The sequence below is a fragment of the Mustela erminea genome, chromosome 6 (assembly GCF_009829155.1).
Source record: "Mustela erminea isolate mMusErm1 chromosome 6, mMusErm1.Pri, whole genome shotgun sequence".
NCBI lineage: Eukaryota > Metazoa > Chordata > Mammalia > Carnivora > Mustelidae > Mustela > Mustela erminea.
In genome coordinates this window covers 53991083-54013054 of record NC_045619.1, presented here as the reverse complement: position 1 = coordinate 54013054, position 21972 = coordinate 53991083, and the positions used below count along the sequence as shown (strand labels likewise).

Below are 21972 nucleotides of genomic sequence, written 5' to 3'. Positions count from 1 at the left end.
ACTTGAAGTACATGTAAAGATGGTCATTTTTCTTTGTTTTATACTGGCATGTAAGTAAGGGATGAAAGCCTGACTCTTCTGGGAGTGTGCATGTGTTTTATTTTTGCCCGCTTGTGAGGGTGAAATGATGTGTTTTATAACATTTGTGTATACATATGAAAGTTGCAAACTTGCAAGTTTTAATATCCAAAGCCTTTTGGATAATATCTCATAATCTTTCTTTAGCTGACTCATGTGGTCATTGTCCAAAAGAGTGGATTACATATTCCAAAAATTGCTATTACATTAGCACTGAAAGAAAATCATGGAATGAGAGTCGGTTGTCCTGTGCTTCTAAGAGCTCTACCCTGCTCTCCATAGAGGATGAAGAGGAAATGGTGAGGTTTCAAATGTTTGCAGCTTTTATTAAATGCTGATCATTTAATATTACATTTGTAGATCTCATCCATATAGTCATACATATTTCTTGTTTATTTATTTTAAAGTCTGTTACTATTGCATAGTTTGACTCTATGATATTTTACTATTTTTATACCTTTTAAAAAATATACATTTAATAATTTCTAGTTCTTGCTTTTCATAGAAAGCCATACTTTTATAATAAATGATCTTCTGCCTGAAATAATCTTATTGTATTTTTTACCACACATCAAGAAAACTATATGATTCGGGCACCAGGGTGTCTCAGTGAGTTAAGCCTCTGCCTTTGGCTTTGGTCATGATCTCAGGGTCCTGGGATTGAGCCCCACATCAGGCTCTTTGCTCAGTCATATAGTTTTCTTAAAAAAAAGAAAACTATATGACTGTGCATATTCATCACAAAACAGTCAGAACATAATTACAAATCAGATCATGAGCGAGAAGTTTAGAGCCTCTATTAGCCCTGCCAACTTTAATACTGTGAAATGTCTTTGCTAATTCTTGGCATATATATTGATGGAATCATGCAGTATGCATTATTATGTGTATCTTCTTTTCTTCTTGTTTGATATTTGCGATCCGTCTATATCATTCCATTTGTCTATAGTTTGTGAATTTTCACTGCTGCTCTCTTATATGAATAGGACATTTTAAAAGCTATTCTCAGAAACTTACATCCTTTTGAGTATGTGCATATTATGAATATTTATTTTATAAAAGACTTTTTCTGTGTGTTTTCCACATATTGTATTTATAATAACTTATTATACATAACTACATAGTGCATAGTATATTTATGAAATATAAAAAACACATTTGTCAAAATAACAATGCATAAATGTAACATTATAATTGTATTTACATATGATTATTATACATTTTCTTCTAAGCATTAGTATGAAATTGCCCGGTCATAGATATGTATGTCTTTCATATATTACATTATCCCTGTTTATCTAATGTATTGTGTGCACCCGGCTTGCGGGCACCAATTTCAGGGGAGACTGTGGGTCGCGCGCGGGTCTCAGGCTCTGAGAACGGGGCGCAGGTCCGAAAGCACCAGCCTGGGCCTTCCGTGCACCTCTCTGCCCACTGGCATTTTCTGCCCCTGTAGAGATCCAGACGTGCATAATTCTGATCTCAGGCTGATTTCATGGGTGATCGGAGTTCTTTGGTAGGTAATCAGCTCACTTTGGGGTATGGACTGAAAAGGCGCCTCCTCCTACTTCCCTGCCATCTTGTCCCCCTCTGTGTAAATACATTGTACCAAGTAGTCCCTTGATCCAAAAATTCAGAGGTTTAAGAAAAATTATGACAAAAAGTTCTGGTGGTTATATAACAGTATCATTTTTTTTTCCTGGGCTGTGAATTATATGGATAGTCTATTCAGTGAGAAGGAGTCGAGTGTGTCCCTCACTCATTTCTCCTAAATGGTGTTTTATTCTGTCTTCTTGGAAGTCCTTATCATGTTTTAAATATGAGTTCTTTTTTTGAGTTTACAAGATGGGAATAGCTGTGTATTGCATTTCTACTCCCCTATTGGAGTCCTTTAATGATCAGAATTTTAATATTACCATGGTCCCATATATCATTTGGGTGTTAGTGATTATTTGAACCTATTTCAGAAGTTAGTCAAAGTTCATAAACATAATTTCCCATATTACTTTTATCTTTTTTCTTTATTTATTAATTTTTCACTTTAATTAGAGTTTCTGATCCAACTGGAATTTATTTTTGGTGATGTTGTATTTGCGAAGCAGTGAGATAAATGTGAAGTTTTCTACATCATAAACCTAATCGATGGAGCATAATGTAAAGCAAAGTCGCTTTTCTTCATAAATAACTTTATACATATATCGTCATATACATGTCCCCATATGTTCTAATTGGCTTCATATAAACAATGTAGATAGTATGTATCTTTATACAGAAAATTATAAACACATATATTAGTCTACACAGTCTGTCACAACCCACTGCACTCTGAGTAAAATGTAAAGCCTTCCCTTCCCTGATGTCCCTTTACTGTGTCTCATTTCTACTTTGTTTTAAATGTTTCTCTACTTATGTTGAGAATTACATGAATGTTTTCACTTTGCTTCAACTGATGATTTTCATTCAAATATCAAACAATTTAGACACTAGAGTTGAAGCAATGTCCCTTAGACCTAATGATAGTTTTATACTTTCTTTTGTTTTCCCTTTCTTCCTGATGATTCTTGCAAGATTCCTTCTGTTACCATTTAATTTCTGTTTGGATAATTCCCTTTAGCAGTTCTTTCAGAGTGGGTGTGGAGGTGACACTTTCCTTAGTTTTCCTTTATCTCAGAATGTCTTGATTTCTCCTGCATTCCTGAGTGATGTGCCCCTTGAATAGTCAGTGGCTGATTGAAATTACTAACTTAGTATCTACATTTTTGCTTGTTTGGGTCTTTATAGCATGTCTTTTTTTTTTTCTTTCTATTATTTTGACTAGAGAGAAAAAAAACATTTTGGGGCCTTTTGTCTGTGCACTTTGCTGTCTGTGGTTTGCTCACCAGTCTGGGATATGTGAGGCAAAAAGAAATTCCAGAGCGCTCACCACCGTGTCATCGGGGATAGAGGGCACAGTTCTGTCAACTTTCTTATCGCCTGTTTGAATGTTATATTGTTTTGTGTATAATATCCAGGTGTTTTACCTGTATTTGGTGGAGGAAGTAGGGACTAGCAGCATATCCTCTCCTTCTTGCTGGAATAGGAATTCTGATACGTAGTGGTTCTAATGTGAATGTTCCTAAGACTGATAATGTTGAGCAACTTTCTCTGTATTTATTTGCCATCAACATATGCTTTTTGATGAAGTATTTTGAAATATTTTTGTTATATTTTTAATTTTTGTTATGGTATTTTGAGAATTCTTTATGTATTCTGGCAGCAAGTATTTTATTAGATGTATTATTTGTAAATATTTCCTCTCAAGTCTATGACTTGTCTTTCCTTTCTCTTCAAAGCGCAGACATTATCTTAAGGAACTACACTTCATCAGTTTGTTCCTTTTTAGATCATGTTTTCTTTCTTTCTAAGAAATCTCTGCCCAACTTTAGGTCAGATATTTTTCTTAATACATCTTGAAATTTTATCATTTGCACTATAGATGATCTTTTTAAACATTTTTGAATATGGTATAAAGTATATATTATTAATTTCATTTGATACTAATTGTTTCCACAACATTTATTGTAGCGCTATACTTCTCCATGGAATGATTTTACATCCTTGCCAAAATCAGCATTCCATATATATGTGGGTATGAACTTCACACTTTCTCTTCAGTTTCTTTGATCTTGTATATATTTTTGTCAATCCATACTTTAAAGATTGTCCTTTTATAAACAGTGGCTTTATATTAGTTCTTCTCAGAGTTATCATATCTATTCTAGGTCTTTGCATGGGTGTTTTCTTTTTTATTTCTATCAGTCTAAATGTTTTTTAATTAAAAATGAAAATTAGTTTTATCTTCTGCATCAGAGAAATTACATCCTTTGACCTTCTTTACTCAGCTAATGTGACAGAGTAAGTTAATGGGATTTCAAATGTAAATCCAACTTGGTATTGCTTCAGTAAATCTACTTATCTTGTAGTTCATTGTTTTTATATATATTATCAGAATCAGTTTAGATTGCTACTCACATGTAATTTCCTTTTCTTAGTATTCCAAGAAAATGCACACAACAATTTTATTAGACCCTTTTTTCTACCTTGTAAGATTGGCTTTTTGTTTGTTTTTGTTTTTAATTTTTTTAAAATTTATTTTCAGCTTAACAGTAATCATTGTTTTTGCACCATGCACAGTGCTCCATGCAATCCATGCCCTCTCCAATAACCACCACCTGGTTCCCCCAACCTCCCACCCCCCGCCCCTTCAAAACCCTCGGATTGTTTTTCAGAGTCTATAGTCTCTCATGGTTCACCTCCCCTTCCAATTTCCCTCAACTCCCTTCTCCTCTCCATCTCCTCTTGTCCTCCATGCTATTTGTTATGCTCTACAAATAAGTGAAACCATATGATAATTGACTCTCTCTGCTTGACTTATTTCACTCAGCATAATCTCTTCCAGTCCCATCCATGTTGCTACAAAAGCTGGGTATTCATCCTTTCTGATGGAGGCATAATACTCCATAGTGTATATGGACCCCATCTTCCTTACCCATTCATCCGTTGAAAGGCATCTTGGTTCTTCCCACAGTTTGGCGACCGTGGCCATTGCTGCTATAAATATTGGGGTACAGATGGCCCTTCTTTTTACTACATCTGTATCTTTGGGGTAAATACCCAGTAGTGTAATTGCAGGGTCATAGGGAAGCTCTATTTTTTTTTAATTTTTTATTTTTTATAAACATATAATATATTTTTATCCCCAGGGGTACAGGTCTGTGAATCGCCAGGTTTACACACTTCACAGCACTCACCAAAGCACATACTCTCCCCAATGTCCATAACCCTACCCCCCTTCTCCCAACCCCCCTCCCCCCAGCAACCATCAGTTTGTTTTGTGAGATTAAGAGTCACTTATGGTTTGTCTCCCTCCCAATCCCATCTTGTTTCATTTATTCTTCTCCTACCCCCTTGGGAAGCTCTATTTTTAATTTCTTGAGGAATCTCCACACTGTTCTCTAAAGTGGCTGCACCAACTTGCATTCCCACCAACAGTGTAAGAGGGTTCCCCTTTCTCCACATCCTCTCCAACACATGTTTCCTGTCTTGCTAATTTTGGCTGTTCTAACTGGTGTAAGGTGGTATTTGAATGTGGTTTCAATTTGAATCTCCCTGATGGCTAGTGATGATGAACATTTTTTCATGTGTCTGATAGCCATTTGTATGTCTTCATTGGAGAAGTGTCTGTTCATATCTTCTGCCTATTTTTTGACATGATTATCTGTTTTGCATGTTGCAAAACTTTGACACACCATCCCCTGGGATTCTGGGAAAATCTTTATCTCTTCTTCGTTTCTGAATGACAGCTTTGCCGACTAAGGTATTCCTGGTTGACAGTTGTCTTTCCCTTTGACTGCTTTAAAAATATCATCCCACTCTCTCCTATCTTATCCATGAGAAGAAGGTCTTCCCAAGAGGATGTTTTCTGCTGTCCGATATAGCATGTTGACCTCAGAGTCCCCAAAGCAATATTGGAGCTACAATGTTGTCTACTTCCCTCTATGTTCTCCTCAAGGAATTTCATAGTTTTATTGTATCTTGTGTTTAGGTATTTGGTCCATTTTGTGTTAACATTAGTATATGGTGTAAATGTAAGCATCTAATTTCATTCTTTTGCAAATAAATTGTTTTCCCAACCATTTGTGAAAGTCCATTTCCCAACATCTTTTGTGAAAGATACTGTCCCTTTCCTTTTGAAGGTATTGGCTCCCCAATCAAAATGATTAGACTGAATATACATTAGTTTGTGTTTAGGTATATTTTGATTTTTTAAAGAGTTATTTATTTATTTGTGTGTGAGAGAGAGAGTACAAGCAGGAGGGAGTGGCAAGCAGAGGGAGAAGCAGGCCTCCTTCTGAGCCAGGAGCCCTGTTCAGGACTTGATCCCAGGACCCTGTGATCATGACCTGAGCAAAAGCAGAAGCTTATCCAACTAAGCCACCCATGAGTCCCAGGATATATTTTTAAGTTATTGTTTCCATGGAGGACTTATGGCCTGGGGCTTCTTATACTGGTGTGACGCACTCCTATCTAACTTGTGCCCATGGCATGTGTGGATTCTATGGTAGATAATGTGGTCTCGGGCTGCTGGAGATGGAAGATGTATCACCCATTCCATGGTTTTCACACAAATTCAGTCACCTCATGCTCCACCTTGTTCCTTCAGGAGTGTTTCTTTTCTGTGTTGGCATGTGTTCTTCAGTCATTTCATTATGTTTTGAGTTATAGATATAGTTCTATTATTAGTTTGTTGAGCCTCTGGGGTCATAATATTTTTTAAATGATTTAAAATTATTTAAAATTATTTAAGAAGTCGTTCATTCTTTGTGACTTATGATTATTTTTCTGCACTGTTCCCACCCCCCACCCCCTGCTTCTCTTTTCCTTCTCAGATTGTATTTAGACCTATGTTAATTTTCCTGGTACTGTTTTGAAGGTTTCTGACTGTGTTAATTTTTCTTTTTTATTTTGTTCTCTTTCTGTGAGATGAGTAAATCCATTATTCCCTCCTCAATGTCATCAATTTTTTCTAATGTATCTCAAATTTTCTGGAGAGCCAATTTAGTGTATTTTCATGTAGGTATATAGTGATAAACCAAGAATTTCTCTAATTTATTCATATATTTTTATTTCTTTGTTGGTATTTCTTATATTACTGTTGCCATCGTATGTTCATTTAGTTTTCTGAACTGTTTTCTTTGTAATTTCCATATATTTATAAATAGTACTATAAAATGATTTTTTTCTAATAAACAATATTCTTATCTCAGTAGAAGTTTATATTGACCTATGCTTTCCACTAGTGTGGAAAAGATTTGTCAGTTTCTTTTCATTTTTTTAAAAATTTTTAGGTAGATAGTTTTGATAATATAATTTAGTCATCATGCATTCTATTTCATATTCCTAGATTTGTATTTTCTGTAAGTTGCACAGTTTCTATTGCAGGATCTTCTCTGCTCAAATCTGCCGGCTAATGGTTTTGTTCAGAGTTACCAAATTCTTATTTTTTAGCCTGCATTCCTAGGAATTGTCCTTTTGACTTTGTAGATTAGATTTTACCTCAAGTTCTCTTAAAGACTGTGTTCAAAGTGTGCAGGTCAATAGGACTTCTATGCTCTGCCATGAGATGTGTGTGTGTGTGTGTGTGTGTGTGTGTGCATGTGAGTGTGAGAAGGAAGTGCTCACAACTGGAATATCAGTTCTCAAGTCTCCTTCTCCTTTTACTTTCTACTGGCTCATCTTGGTCTCCTCTCCATGTGTGCATATTTTTTTTCCATCAATCAAGAGTGTACAGAGAGCTCATGTCAACTCTTCTGTTGTCCTTTACTAACAGCATTTTCCTATTATATTTATGGGAGCCACAGCGCTTGACAGAAAAATTGCAACCTCTAATATTTTTTCCCCCCTCTGGAGTGGAAATAATTTTATAGACACCTGAGAAAAAGTGCAGGAGAAACATTCCTGCTGACCATGTAGCCTGTCCCCTTGGGCCAGACTAGGCCACAAGACTTCTCTCATCCTGCCCTTGAGCTTTGGGTCATTTGGGGCCCAAATACCCAAAGGCTGGAGAAGTCTGCAGCCTAAGTCTGGGAGAAAGCATGTGCAGTTATGGTTCCTGAAGCTAGGGGAGAGTCAGCAAGGAAGACACACTGATCGAGATCTAGAGTCTCTTGGGTCACAACCCCAAGTCTGATGAAAAAAAAAAAAATAATAACCTGTTCTTTTAGGCTCCTGGTTCCTAGCCAGTCATCTTCTCCTGACACATGTATGGATTTTCCTCATTCATTACCAAGCAAAATCATCACTCTGAGCTAAAAAGTCAATGGGCTATTTCAGTCCCTTTTCCACTGCTGATTGAGTCTCCCCTGTGGCACCAGGACCATTGCTTTCTGCATCTTCTCCAAATTGTGGAACTACAAGCTTCTGGATCACTTTGGCTTTCTTTCTCAACATTCCTCTGGCTATTTGAGGTCTTTTCTGGTTCCATATAAATTTTAGGATTATTTGTTTCACTTCTTTGAAAAAGACGGATGGGATTTTGATAGGGATTGCATTAAATGTGTAGATTGCTTGAGGTAGCATAGACATTTTCACAATATTTGTTCTTCCAATCCATGAGCTTGTAACATTTTTCCATTTCTTTGTGACTTCTTCAATTTCTTTCATGAGTACTTTATAGTTTTCTGAGTATAGACTCTTTGCCTCTTTGGTTCATTTATTCCTAGGTATCTTATGGTTTTGGGTGCAATTGTAAATGGGATTGACTCCTTAATTTCTCTTTCTTCTGTCTTGTTGTTGGTGTAAAGAAATGCAACTGATTTCTGTGCATTGATTTTATATTCTGACACTTTACTGAATTCTTATACAAGTTCTAGCAGATTTGGAGTGGAATTTTTTGGGTTTTCCACATATAGTATCATATCATCTGCAAAGAGGGAGAGTTTGGCTTCTTCTTTGCCAATTTGGATGCCTTTAATTTCTTTTTGCTGTCTGATTGCTGAGGCTAGGACTTCTAGTACTATGTTGAATAGCAGTGGTGATAATGGACATCCCTGCCATGTTCCTGACCTTAGCAGAAAAGCTTTCAGTTTTTCTCCTTTGAGAATGATATTTGTGGTGGGTTTTTCATAGATGGCTTTGATAGTATTGAGGTATGTGCCCTCTATCCCTACACTAAGAGGAGTTTTGATCAGGAAGGGATGCTGTACTTTGTCAAATGCTTTTTCAGCATCTATTGAGAGTATATGGTTCTTGTTCTTTCTTTCATTAATATATTGTATCACAATGATTGATTTGTAGGTGTTGAACCAAACTTGCAGCCCTGAAATAAATCCTACTTGGTCGTGGTGAATGATTCTTTTAATGCACTGTTGGATCCTATTGGCTAGTATTTTGATGATAATTTTTGCATCTGTGTTTATCAAGGATATTAGTCTATAATTCTCTTTTTTGATGGGATCTTTGTGTGGTTTTGGGATCAAGGTGATGCTGACCTCATAAAATGAGTTTGGAAGTTTTCCTTCCATTTCTATTTTTTGGAAAAGTTTCAGGAGAATAGGCATTAATTCTTCTTTAAATGTTTGGTAGAATTCCCCCGGGAGACCGTCTGGCCCTAGGCTCTTGTGTGTTTGGAGATTTTTAATGACTGTTTCATTCTCCTTACTGGTTATGGGTCTGTTCAGGTTTTCTGTTTCTTCCTGTTTCAGTTGTGGTAGTTTATATGTCTCTAGGAATGCATCCATTTCTTCCAGATTGTCAAATTTACCAGTGTATTGTTTCTCATAACATTTCTTATAATCGTTTGTATTTCTTTGGTTTTGGTTGTGATCTCTCCTCTTTCATTCACGGTTTCATTCACTTGGGTACTTTCTCTATTCTTTTTGTAAGTCTGGCCAGGGGTTTATCAATCTTATTAATTCTTTCAAAGAACTAAGGTCCTAGCTTCGTTGATTTATTCTACTGTTTTTTTGTTTGTTTGTTTTTGGTTTCTATTTCATTGATTTCTGCTCTGATTTTTATGATTTCTCTTCTCCTGTTGGGTTTAGGCTTTCTTTGTTGTTCTTTCTCCAGCTCCTTTAGGTGTAGGGTTAGGTTGTGTATTTGAGACCTTTCTTTTTTCTTGAGAAAGGCTTGTATCACTATATTTTTTCCTCTCAGGACTGCCTTTGTTCTGTCCCACAGAGACCTGGCAGGCCAGAAAGAACTGGCATGATATATTCAGAGGACTAAATGAGAAAAACATGCAGCCAAGAATACTATATCCAGCTAGGCTATCATTGAAAATAGAAGGAGAGATTAAAAAAATAAAGCTTCCAGGACAAACAAAAACTAAAAGAATTTGTAAACATCAAACCAGCTCTACAGGAAATATTGAAAGGGGTCCTCTAAGCAAAGAGAGAGCCTATAAATAATAGATCAGAAAAGAACAGGGACAATATAGAGTGATAGTCATCTTACAGGCAATACAATGGCACTTAATTCATATCTCTCAATAGATACCCTGAGTGTAAATGTGTTAAATGCCCCAATCAGAAGACAAAGGGTATCAGACAGCCCTGATCCTTCTGTAACCCCACGGGACCTGAGGCCATGCTGTCCCCACGTGGTCTTCACACCAGCTTAGCCTCTGGAGTGATGTTCCTCAGTGGAGTAGACTTTTAGAAGTTCTGATTTTATGCTCCATTGATCCACCACTTGCCTTGAGCTGGCCCCTCCTCCTGAGGTCTATTTTCCTGTCACTTTGGATTCACTTCTTCACTGGTCCTACCTTTCAGAACATGGTTGATTTTCTGTTTCTAGAATTGATGCTCTTCTTCTCTTTGATCTCCTGTTGGATTTGTAGGTGTTCAGAATGGTTTGATAAGCTATCTAGCTGATCTCCTGATACCTGATGTCGACTCAGCCTGCTACTTCTCTGCCATCTTGACTCCCAACCCCTCTTCATTTGTTTCTACTAAGATATTTTTATAACATGTCCTGTGTGTAACATTACTTTAAAATTTGAAAGTATCTGTAAAGTAAGAAAGAATGAACTATGTTATTGCAAAATTCAAAAAAGTCTTGTCCAACTTCCAAAAAAATTTTTGTTTTCTCATAGTATTTGTTGAGCTTCTTAATTCGTTCTTCATGGATTAGGAGAGATTCCCAGAACATCAGTATTAATTCATCTGTGTGGCCAAAAGTCTCCACCTCCTTTCCTAAAGTGTAAGTTTCTTGACCACTTGTTTTATGCCTCAAGAGGATTAATCTTACAAAGAATAAATGCAATATGTGAACAATTATATAACACAATTGTGAAAATGTTTCCATAAAAAATGAAATGAGAAATATTCAGATTTAGATGTACAGCTATTAGTCTAAATCAACTATTTATTTTTTCAGAATATTGTGATTCATATTTTTAAGAGTACTGAGATATAATTCTCTGTATTTCAGGTCATCAGTTTCTTCAGAGAGTGACGAGAAGTGTCCCTTTTTCAACTCTTACTCAAATAAAACTTCTTTCGAATCCTGCTTGGATCAAAAAATATATATTTGTAAGCTCAGGCATTTTAGTTACCTAATTTTGGTATAATTCTACCTCACCATCTATAAAGAACATATTTCTCATTTTTTCAAAAGTCATAAAATTATTATCTCATAATATTTTTCAGTTATAATTTTTAGAGCAATTTTAGGTTCACGCAAATTAAGAAGAAGGTACAGAGATTTCCTCTATTACCCATGAATACACAAATGCATGGCCGCACCTGTTATCAGCATCGCTCACTAGAATGGCTTCTTACTGAAGGTCCCACCAAGGGGGACGGAAGAGTGTGAGACTGCATTTCAACCAGTCTCCTAAATTTAGCTAGAAAGCTACAAAGCTACTCTGGACACCCATGAAATCAGCCTGAATATAAGATTATACATGTTTGGCTCTCTATGAGGCTGAGGATCCAAAAGATGGAGTTGGGTTTGCACAGACAGATGTTGGAGGACAGAAGGGGGGAGAGGCAAAAGAAACCAGCCATTGGAAATCAATACCCCAGGTCAAAAGAGCCCTATGCTTGGGGACCAGTGATACATTTGAGATGGGTGTCTTCAAGAGAGGAAGGGACTGATAACAGTGTTCAAAAAAAACAAAGGTGCTTAAGGGACAATTGCAGGGACCAGGTGACCTAGGTGTGGACTGGCCACAACTACTGCCCACCTGTGCCTGAGAGGACCCAGTGGGGATTTATGTCAGCCGTCCCTGGGGCTTGACAGCTACTGCTACCACCATAGTCACCTCCACCCCACTGCTTCGCTGCAGCTGAGAGGACCCAACTTTGTCTGGAGACCACAGTCCTGGGAGCAGCAGCCACCAGGGATGGACTTGCCCAAACTGGTATCACTCATGGTTTTTGTGTCACAGGGGTACAGAGAAAAGTGGGAGGTCTCAGGAAACCACTGAGAGGGTCGCTGGGAATGCACGCCACCTGTGGGAGGCTGCAGTATTCAATGGGATTTGCAGAGGGGGAGTCTGTGTTCTGGATGATTCAGAAAGGAGCAGAGGGTGGCTTCTCCCTAAGGCAGAGGTCTGGGTGTGGACAGTTTACTTTGCTCTGACCCTCTGAAATGTCATGAAAAGTGACTAGGTAAGAAAAGCCTCCAAGAACAAAAGCCTGAAAAACCAGTTTCCATAAAGCCCTGTCCCATGATAGGGGCCAGCACAACTCCACCCACGCAGGATTAACTGAAAATCAACACAGCAGAACCCTGCCCCAGAAGATAAGCTGAAAGAACAAGAGGACAACAAACTCAAGGTGCCCATAAAATTATGAAAACCCCAACACCAGGGGAAACAAGTTTATTAAGCCTTGATATTGCCTCACAGCCTGTATATTTCTGAGATAACAACTTTTTTCTCTCTTTATTTTTAATTATTTCTCATGATTCCTGCTCTTTGCTGTTCTTGTTTTGTTATTCTAACATACTTTCCATTTCAACTGGTGTTTAATTAATACAACATATTCCAGGGGCGCCTGGGTGGCTCAGTGGGTTAAGCCTCTGCCTTCGGCTCAGGTCATGATCTTAGGGTCCTGGGATCAAGCCCCATATCGGGCTCTCTGCTTAGCAGGGAGCCTGCTTCTCCCCTCTCTCTGCCTGCCTCCTCTCTGCCTACTTGTGATTTCTCTCTCTGTCAAATAAATAAATATAATTAAAAAAATACAACATATTCCATAGTAACTTTTTAACTTGAATGTATTATACATATACTTTTTTCTTTTTCTTTATATATATATATATATATATATATATATATATATATATATAAAGTCCTTTTTTTCCCTATTCAATAATACCTTTATATACACACAACTTAATTTCTCTGTATGTCTGGGAAGTTGAGTTCTCTAACATAGAAAACAAAATACACCCAAAAATAACAGAAATGGGCATTCCTTGCCCACACTGAGGGATTATAACCACTTCCCAACAGCCCACCTGGTTATTTATTTATTTATCCTTTTATTTGTTTGCTTGTTCTTGTTTTTGTACTTTACAAATATTACTCTTGGGGCGCATTTTGGCTGGAATTGTTTTTTTTCTTTTACTTTTACTTTTTCTATTTCTTTTTCTTTTTCTTTTTTTTTTTTTTTTTTATTTGGTGGTAACATTTGTTTGCTCCGAACATTACCAGGTGCTCCTTGACTGGATAGTGGTTTATATTTTTGGCTGTGCATCCTCTCAACCACAACTCAACAGAATGATGAGGAGGAAGAACACCCAACAAAGAAAAGCTCCAGAGACAATGGCCTCTCCCACAGATCTAACGGATATGGATCCAAGCAAGATGTCAGAAATAGACTTCAGGGTAGTAGTTATGAAGACAATAGTCAGGCTGGAGAAAACTGTTAATGGCAACATAGATTCATTAAGGGCAGAAGTGAGACCAGATTTGGCAGAACTTAAAAATGCTATCAATGAGATACAATTTAATCTAGATACTCTAACAGTTAGGGCAAATGAGGCCAAAGAAAGAATTTGTGATCTTGAAGACAAACTGATAGAAAAGAAAGAGTAGAAGGAGCCTTGGAACAGAGCTTAAAATCCATGAAAACAGAATTAGAGAAATAAATGGTGCCATGAAACTTTCCAATGTCAGAATTATTGGGATCCCTGAAGGGGTGGAGAGAGAGAGAGGACTAGAAGATATATTTGACCAAACTGTAGCCAAGAGCTTCATGAATCTGGAGAATGAAACAAACAATCCTGTGCTAGAGGCAGAGAGGTTATCTCCCAAGATCAATGAGGGCAGACCAATGTCCAGGCATGTAATAGTAAAACTTGCAAATCTTAGAATGAAGGATACAATTTTAAGTGCAGTTAAGAGGAAGAGATTCCTTATGTAAAGAGGGAGGACCATCAGAATAACGTCAGACCTATTCACATCAATCTGACAAGCCAGAAAGGGCTGGCAAGACATCTTCAGGGTGCTAAATGAGAAGAATATGCAGCCAAGAATTCTTTACCTGGCAAGGCTGTCATTCAGAGCAGTTGAAGAGATAAGAAGCTTGCAGGACCTGAAGAGGCTTAAAGTATATGTGACCACTAAGCTGGCCCTGTAAGAAATATTAAGGGGAGGGGTGCGATAAAGGGAGAAGGACCCCAAGACTGATACAGAACAGAAATAGACAGAGACAATCCATAGAAACAAGGACTTCACAGGCAACACGATGACAATAAAATCTTTTTTTAATTTATTTTTTATATATTTTCAGCAAAACAGTATTCACTGTTTTTGTACCACACCCAGTGCTCCATGAAATCCATGCCCTCTCTAATACCCACCACCTGGTTCCCCCAACCTCCCACCCCCGCACCACTTAAAAGCCCTAAGATTGTTTTTCAGAGTCCATAGTTTCTCATGGTTCACCTCCCTTTCCAATTTCCCGCAAATTCCTTCTCCTAACTCTCCATGTCCACCACGCTATTTGTTATGCTCCACAAATAAGAGAAACCATATGATAATTGACTTTCTCTGCTTGACTTATTACACTCAGCATAATCTCCTCCAGTCCCGTCCATGTTGCTACAAAAGTTGGGTATTCATCCTTTCTGATGGAGGCATAATACTCCATAGTGTATATGGACCACATCTTCGTTATCCATTCGTCTGTTAAAGGGCATCTTGGTTCTTTCCACAGTTTGGCAACTGTGGCCATTGCTGCTATAAACATTGGGGTACAGATAGCCCTTCTTTTCACTACATCTGTATCTTTGGGGTAAATACTCAGTAGTGCAATTGCAGGGTGATAGGGAAGTTCTATTTTTAATTTCTTGAGACATCTCCACACTGTTCTCCAAAGAGGCTGCACCAACTTGCATTCCCACCAACAGTGTAAGAGGGTTCCTCTTTCTCCACATCCCCTCCAACACATGTTGTTTCCTGTCTTGTTAATTTTGGCCATTCTAACTGGTGTAAGGTGGTATTTTAATTTGGTTTTAATTTGAATCTCCCTGATGGCTAGTGATGATGAACATTTTTTCATGTGTCGGATAGCCATTTGTATGTCTTCATCAGAGAAGTGTCTGTTCATATCTTCTGCCCATTTTTTGTATGGAATCAGAAGAGACCCCGAATCGCTAAGGAAATGTTGAAAAACAAAAATAAAACTGGGGCATCACGTTACCCGATATCAAGCTTTACTACAAAGCTGTAATCACCAAGACAGCATGGTACTGGCATAAAAACAGACATATAGTCCAGTGGAACAGAGCAGATAGCCCAGATATGGACCTTCAACTCTATGGTCAAACAATCTTCGACAAAGCAGGAAAAAATATACAGTGGAAAAAAGCCAAGCTCTTCAATAAATGGTGCTGGGAAAACTGGACAGCTATATGTAGAAGAATGAAACTCGACCATTCTCTTACACCGTACACAAAGATAAACTCAAAATGGATAAAAGATCTCAATGTGAGACAGGAATCCATCAGAATCCTAGAGGAGAACATAGGCAGTAACCTCTTCGATATCAGCCACAGCAACTTCTTTCAAGATATGTCTCCAAAGGTAAAGGAAACAAAAGCCAAAATAAACTTCTGGGACTTCATCAAAATCAAAAGCTTCTTCACAGCCAAGAAAACAGTCAAGAAAACAAAGAGGCAACCCACGGAATGGGAGAAGATATTTGCAAATGACGGTACAGACAAAAGGTTGATATCCAGGATCTATAAAGATCAACACACACAAAACAGATAATCATATCAAAAATGGGCAGAAGATATGAACATGACAATAAAATCTTATCTGTCAATAATCCCTCTCAACATGAATGGCCTAAGACAATGAAGAGCTCTTTTCCTTCCAGTGTTGAGTATCCCATCTACACATATGGGTTTTTCACCATGGAGAAGGGAGAATGTAAGAGAGAAGCTTCTTAATATACACACAGAACAGTATTTATAGGGAGTTAATCAAGTATGTAGTCAGAGTAGAAAGAGGGGTGCCTGGTGGCACAGTTAGTTAAGTGTCTGATCAGGTCATGACCTCAAGGTCATGAGACCAACCCTGCATCCAGCTCCATGTTCAGTACCAGCTGCTAACACTCTCTCTTCCTTGCTTTCAGCCCTTATCCCCTTCTTTCAAAGAAATAAATAAATCTTAAAAACAAATACCATACACAATTGATGATAATAGCTTTGTAATACAGCTTTATGTCCAGAATTGTGAAACCTCAGGCTTTGGTTTTCTTTTTCAACATTATTTTGTCCATTTGGGGTCTTTTCTTTTCCATACACATTTTAGGATTGTTTGTTCTAGCTCTGTGAAAAATGCTGATCATATTTTGATAAGAGTTGCAGTGAATCTGTAGTTGCATTGAGTAGGATAGATTTTTTAAGAACATTTGTTCTTGAGGAAATTGAGAGACAGGGTGGGGGACCTTTGGGGGTCGGGAGGGAAAATATGAAATAAGATGGAATCAGGAGGCAGACAAACTGTAAGAGACTCTTAATCTCATGAAACAAACTGGGGGTTGCTGGAGGGTGGGAGGTAGGGATAGGGTGGCTGGTTATGGACACTGGGGAGGGTATGTATATACTATGGTGAGAGCTTTGAAATGTGTAGGCCTAATGATTTACAGACCTGTACCATGAGGCAAATTATATGTTAATTAAAAAATATAAAAGAATATTTGTTCTTACTATCCATTAGCATGGAATGCTTTTTGATTTCTCTGTGTCTTCCTCAATTTCTTTCATGAGTGTTCTATAGTTTTCAGAGTACAGATTCTTTTTTTTTTTTAATTTTTTATATATTTATTTGACAGAGAGAGAGAGATCACAAATAGACAGAGAGGCAGGCGGAGAGAAGGGAGAAGCAAGCCCCCTACCAAGCAGAGAGCCCAATGTGGGGCTTGATTCCAGGACCCTGAGATCATGACCTGAGCTGAAGGCCAAGGCCCAACCCACTGAGCCACCTAGGAGCCCCTAGAGTACTCTTTGATTAGGTTTATTCCTAATATCTTATGTTTTGTTTTTGTTGTTTTTTTAGTTACAATTATAAGTGGGATACATTTTTTGACTTCTATTTCTTCTGTCTCATTGTTAGGATATGGCAGTACAACTGACTTCTGTGCATTGATTTTATATTCTGCGCCTTTCCTGAATTCCTGTGTGAGTTCTAGTAAATTTTTGTTGGAGTCTTTGGGTTTTCTACATAGACTATCATTGTTGTCTGTGAAGAGTGAAAGTTTGGCTGCTTCTTTGCTGATCTGGATGCCTTTTATTTCTTTCTGTTGTCCGATTGCTGAGCCTAGGACCTCCAGTACTATGTTGAACAACAGCAGTGAAAGTGGACTTGTCTGTTGTGTTCCTGAACCTCTTATATTGTTGGTGGGAATGCAGTCTGGTGCAGACACTCTAAAAAACAGTATGGAGATTCCTCAAAAAGTAAAAAATATGGCTAACTTATGACCCAACAATTGCATTACTAGGTATTTACCACAAAGATACAGATGTAATGAAAAGAACAGTCACAGGCACCTAAATGTTCACAGAAACAATGTCCACAATGGCCAAACTATGGAAAGAACCCAGATGTCATCAAGTGATGAATTGATAAAGAAGATGTGGTATATATACAATGGAATATTACTCAAACATCAAAAAGAATGAAATCTTGCCATTTGCAATGATGTGCATGGTACTAGATGGTATAATGTCAAGCAAAATAAATCAGCCAGAAAAAGACAAATACCATATTGTTTCACTCATATGTGGAATTTAAAAACAAAACAGATGAACATAGGGAAGGGAAGGAAACATAAAATAAGATGAAAATTGAGAAGGAGGCAATTCATAAGAGATGTTGAACTCTAGGAAACAGAGGGTTGCTGGAGGGGAGGTGGGTGGGAGGAAGGGAAAATTGGATGTTGGTCATTAAGGCAACACTTGATGTAATGAGTGCTGGGTGTTATATGAAACTGATGAATCACTAAGTTCTATCCTTGAAAAATGAAAAAAAAGTAATAAAAAGAAAGAAAAGAAAAAAGAGAAGAAAGAAAGAATCTTGGAGAAATCAAGAATATATAGATCAATGTGGTATAATTTTTTGTGCCTGACTTTCTGAGAATATACATTAGGTGTTGAACAATATGAGCTTGTTATTCTAGATCCCAGAGTTAAACAGTACTCACTTCAGTACTAAATTCAGAGAAAGATTAAACCATTTCATAATTTACTGTGGTTGTACCAGAGCAGGACAGATATTCTTTGCAGGCACTCAGTTCCAAAGAAAATGCAGAAAGGACAAAGTTGTATCTGTCTGATCTCCTGTACCCAATTTATTAAATGGAAAATTTTATTTTCTAATAATTAATGAGTGTAAGATCAAGGATAAAATAAGATGTTAGCATTTAAAATATGTTTTTCTGCCCTTAATTACAATGACAGGTTCTTTGCAGACCCTCCTAAAGCAATATGTAAATATGCTTTTGTCCCCTCAAATATGCTGGATTGAATAAGAATAATAGTGCAATCTGAGAGGTGATGAAAAGTAATTTTCACACATAAAACAAAACAAAACAAAAAAAACAAAAAATAAAAAATAAAAATCACAAGGGCAATCAATGTGATAATACCAAAAGTTAGGACATGTATTAGGATGTTACAAGGTGAGAGAAACAAAGAGCAGATTATTTGAAGAAATAATTGCTGACGCTATTTCAATTATGTTGAAAAACACCAAGTTAAATTCAAGAAGCCCAGCAAAACCAAATTAGATAGCAAAAACAAAAACAAAACTAGATCACATGTGGGCACATTGTAGTCATACTTCTGAAACAGATAAAAAATATATTGAAAGCAATGAGAGAATAACAACTCTTTATATACCTAGAACTTCATTCAAATTAATGAAATTTGGGAGATAATAGAATATTTATCTCAAGTAAAAAACTCTGCCAACCAAGAATTTGATTTCATTAATAGTCTTCCAGAATGCTGGTAAATTAAAACATTTTCCAATGACTACTCAAAACATTCCAAAAAAAAAAAAAAGGAAGAAATGTGAGTAAAACTTTGAAATTCACTCTGTGAGGCCAGCATTACCTTAATAACAGAATGAGACATAGACCCTACTGTTAAAGAGGACGATAAGCCAATATGCAGAATGAACATGGATGAAAATATTCTCAAGAACATACTAGCAAATCAAATCCAACAATAATTAAAATAATCTGGTGGGATTTAATTTTTGGCAACAAGATTGGTTCAATATTCACAAAGCAAACAATGTCATACACTACATTTAAAAAAATAGGAAAATTTGATCATTTCAATAGATGTAGAAAAGGCATATGACAATATGCAGTAATCACTCATGATTAAAAATCCCTCATTAATACAGGGATAGAGAGAACATACTTCAAAGTAATGCAAACCACATATGAACCATGAACAGCTAATTTCATCCTCAATGGGGAGAAACTGAGAGCTTTTCTTCCACATTCAGTAACAGATAGGGATGTCCACTGGCATCATTGTTATTTAACATAGTACTGGTGGTCCTGGCCTCAGCAGTCAGACAACACAAAGAAATAAAAGGGATCCACATCAGCGGGGAAGCTGCCAAACATTCACTATTTGCAGATGACACGATTCTATATAGAGAAAACCCAAAAGACTGCAACAAAAATTGCTAGAACTGATGCAGTAATTCAGTAGAGTCACAAAGTATAAAATCAATGTACAGAAATCTGTTCCATTTCTATACTCCAGTAATGAAACAGCAAAAAGGGAAATCAAGGAATCAATCACATTTTTAACTGCACCAAAATCATGAGTTACCAAGGAATAAAACTAACCAAAGAGGTGAAAGGTCCATACATGGAAAACTATAAAATATTAATGAAAGAAATTGAAGAAGACACAAAGAATGTAAAAACATCCATCCTGATGGATTGGAAGAACAAACTTTACTAAAATGTCTATAGTACCCAAGGAAATCTCCGTACTTAATGCAATCCTTATAAAAATAGCAACAACATTTTTCACAGAGTTAGAAAAAACAATCCTAAAATTTGTTTGGTTCCCAAAAGACATACAATGGCCCAAAAAACCTTAAAAGAAAAAGCAAAGCAGGAGGCATTCCTATTACTTACTTCAGGTTGTATTAAAAAGCTGTATTCAAAAAGCATCTGTACAGCAAAGGAAACAATCAATAAATCTAAAACACAGTCTATGAAATGGGAGAAGATATTTTCAAATGACATCTCTGTTAAAGCAATAGCATCCAAAATATGTAAAGAAATTATTAAACTCAACACCCAGAAAACAAATAATCCATGTAAAAAATGGGTAGAAGACATGAAGAGACGTTTTTCCAAAGATGATTTCCTGATGACTAACAGACACAGGAAAAGATGCTAAACATCATTCATCATCAAGGAGATACAAATCAAAAGTACACTGAGACATGACCTCACACCTCTTAGAATAGCTAAAATCAACAACACAGGAAACAACAGGTGCTGGAGAGGAAGCAGGGAAGGGGAGCCCTCCCACAATGTTGGTGGGAATGGGAACTGGTGTGGCCCCTCTGAAATATAGTACAGAGGTTCTTCAGAAAGTTAAAAATAGAACTACCCTATATACCAGCCATTGGACTAATTGATATTTACCCAAAGGATACAGAAATACAGATTTGAATGTATTCACACAACCAGTGTTTATAGCAGCATTACCCACAACAAAAAAATTATGGAAAGAGCACAAATGTCCATCAACTGAAGAATGCATAAAGACAAGGGTTTACATATCTACCGTGAAATATTACTCAGCCATCCAAAAAGAGTGAAATGTTGACTTTGCAACAACTTGGATAGAGCTAGAGAGTATTAAGGTAAGCAAAAAAGGTCAGTAAGAGAAAGACAAATACCATATGATTTCACTTGTATGCAGGATTTAAGAAAGAAAATGATTGCACAGAGGTGAAAAAAGGAGAGGCAACCCATTTGAGGGGTATTGGAGGGTAGAGGGACTGGTGAAGAATTAAAGAGGTGATGGGTATTAAGGAATGCACTTGTCATGGTGACCACTAGGTGTTTTTTTTTTTTTTTTTAAAGATTTTATTTATTTATTTGACAGAGAGAGATCACAAGTAGGCAGAGAGGCAGGCAGAGAGAGAGAGGAGGAAGCAGGCTCCCTGCTGAGCAGAGAGCCCGATGCGGGACTCGATCCCAGGACCCTGAGATCATGACCTGAGCCGAAGGCAGCGGCTTAACCCACTGAGCCACCCAGGCGCCCCACCACTAGGTGTTTTATGTTAAGTGATTATTCACTAAATTCTACACCTGAAATGGGAAAAACAAGTATAAATGATAAAACCAAACAAACAAGCCAATGACAAGATTTCTTTTTTTTTTTTATTTCTGAATAATAGCCTACTGCATGTATGTCACATTGTCTATATTTATCCTTCTGTTGTAGACACTTAGGGTGATTCTCTACTGTAGCTAATATGAAAAATGCTCTAATGAACATGGGACTAGAGATCTTTCTTTCAGATAGTGATGTCCTTTCCTTTGGATATATGCTGCATACCTTGGAGATACTGTGGGTTTGGTTCCAGACCAGTGCAATAAAGCCAAATGTTACAATAACTCAGTCATATGGATTTTTGGTTTCCCAGTGCATGAAAAAGTTATGTTTACACTATAATGTATTCTATTCAGTGTGTGGGATAATTATGTCTAAGAAAATAAAGTACATGTTTTATATAAAAAATATGTTCTTGCTGAAAATGCTAATCATCACCTGAGTTTTGAGCAAGTTGTAATCACAAGTCACAGATCACAATAACAAGTTTAGTAATAATGGGAAAGTTAC

General features: G+C 37.0%; 1 long non-coding RNA gene across 1 annotated transcript; it reads left to right on the top strand.

Moving 5' to 3' along the window:
* Positions 1-240: 240 nt before the first annotated feature.
* LOC116593267 lies at positions 241-11189 on the top strand. Its single transcript, XR_004286847.1, has 3 exons — positions 241-377; positions 10712-10818; positions 11050-11189. It is a non-coding gene; the product is annotated as an uncharacterized LOC116593267 (long non-coding RNA).
* The last annotated feature ends 10783 nt before the right edge of the window (positions 11190-21972 follow it).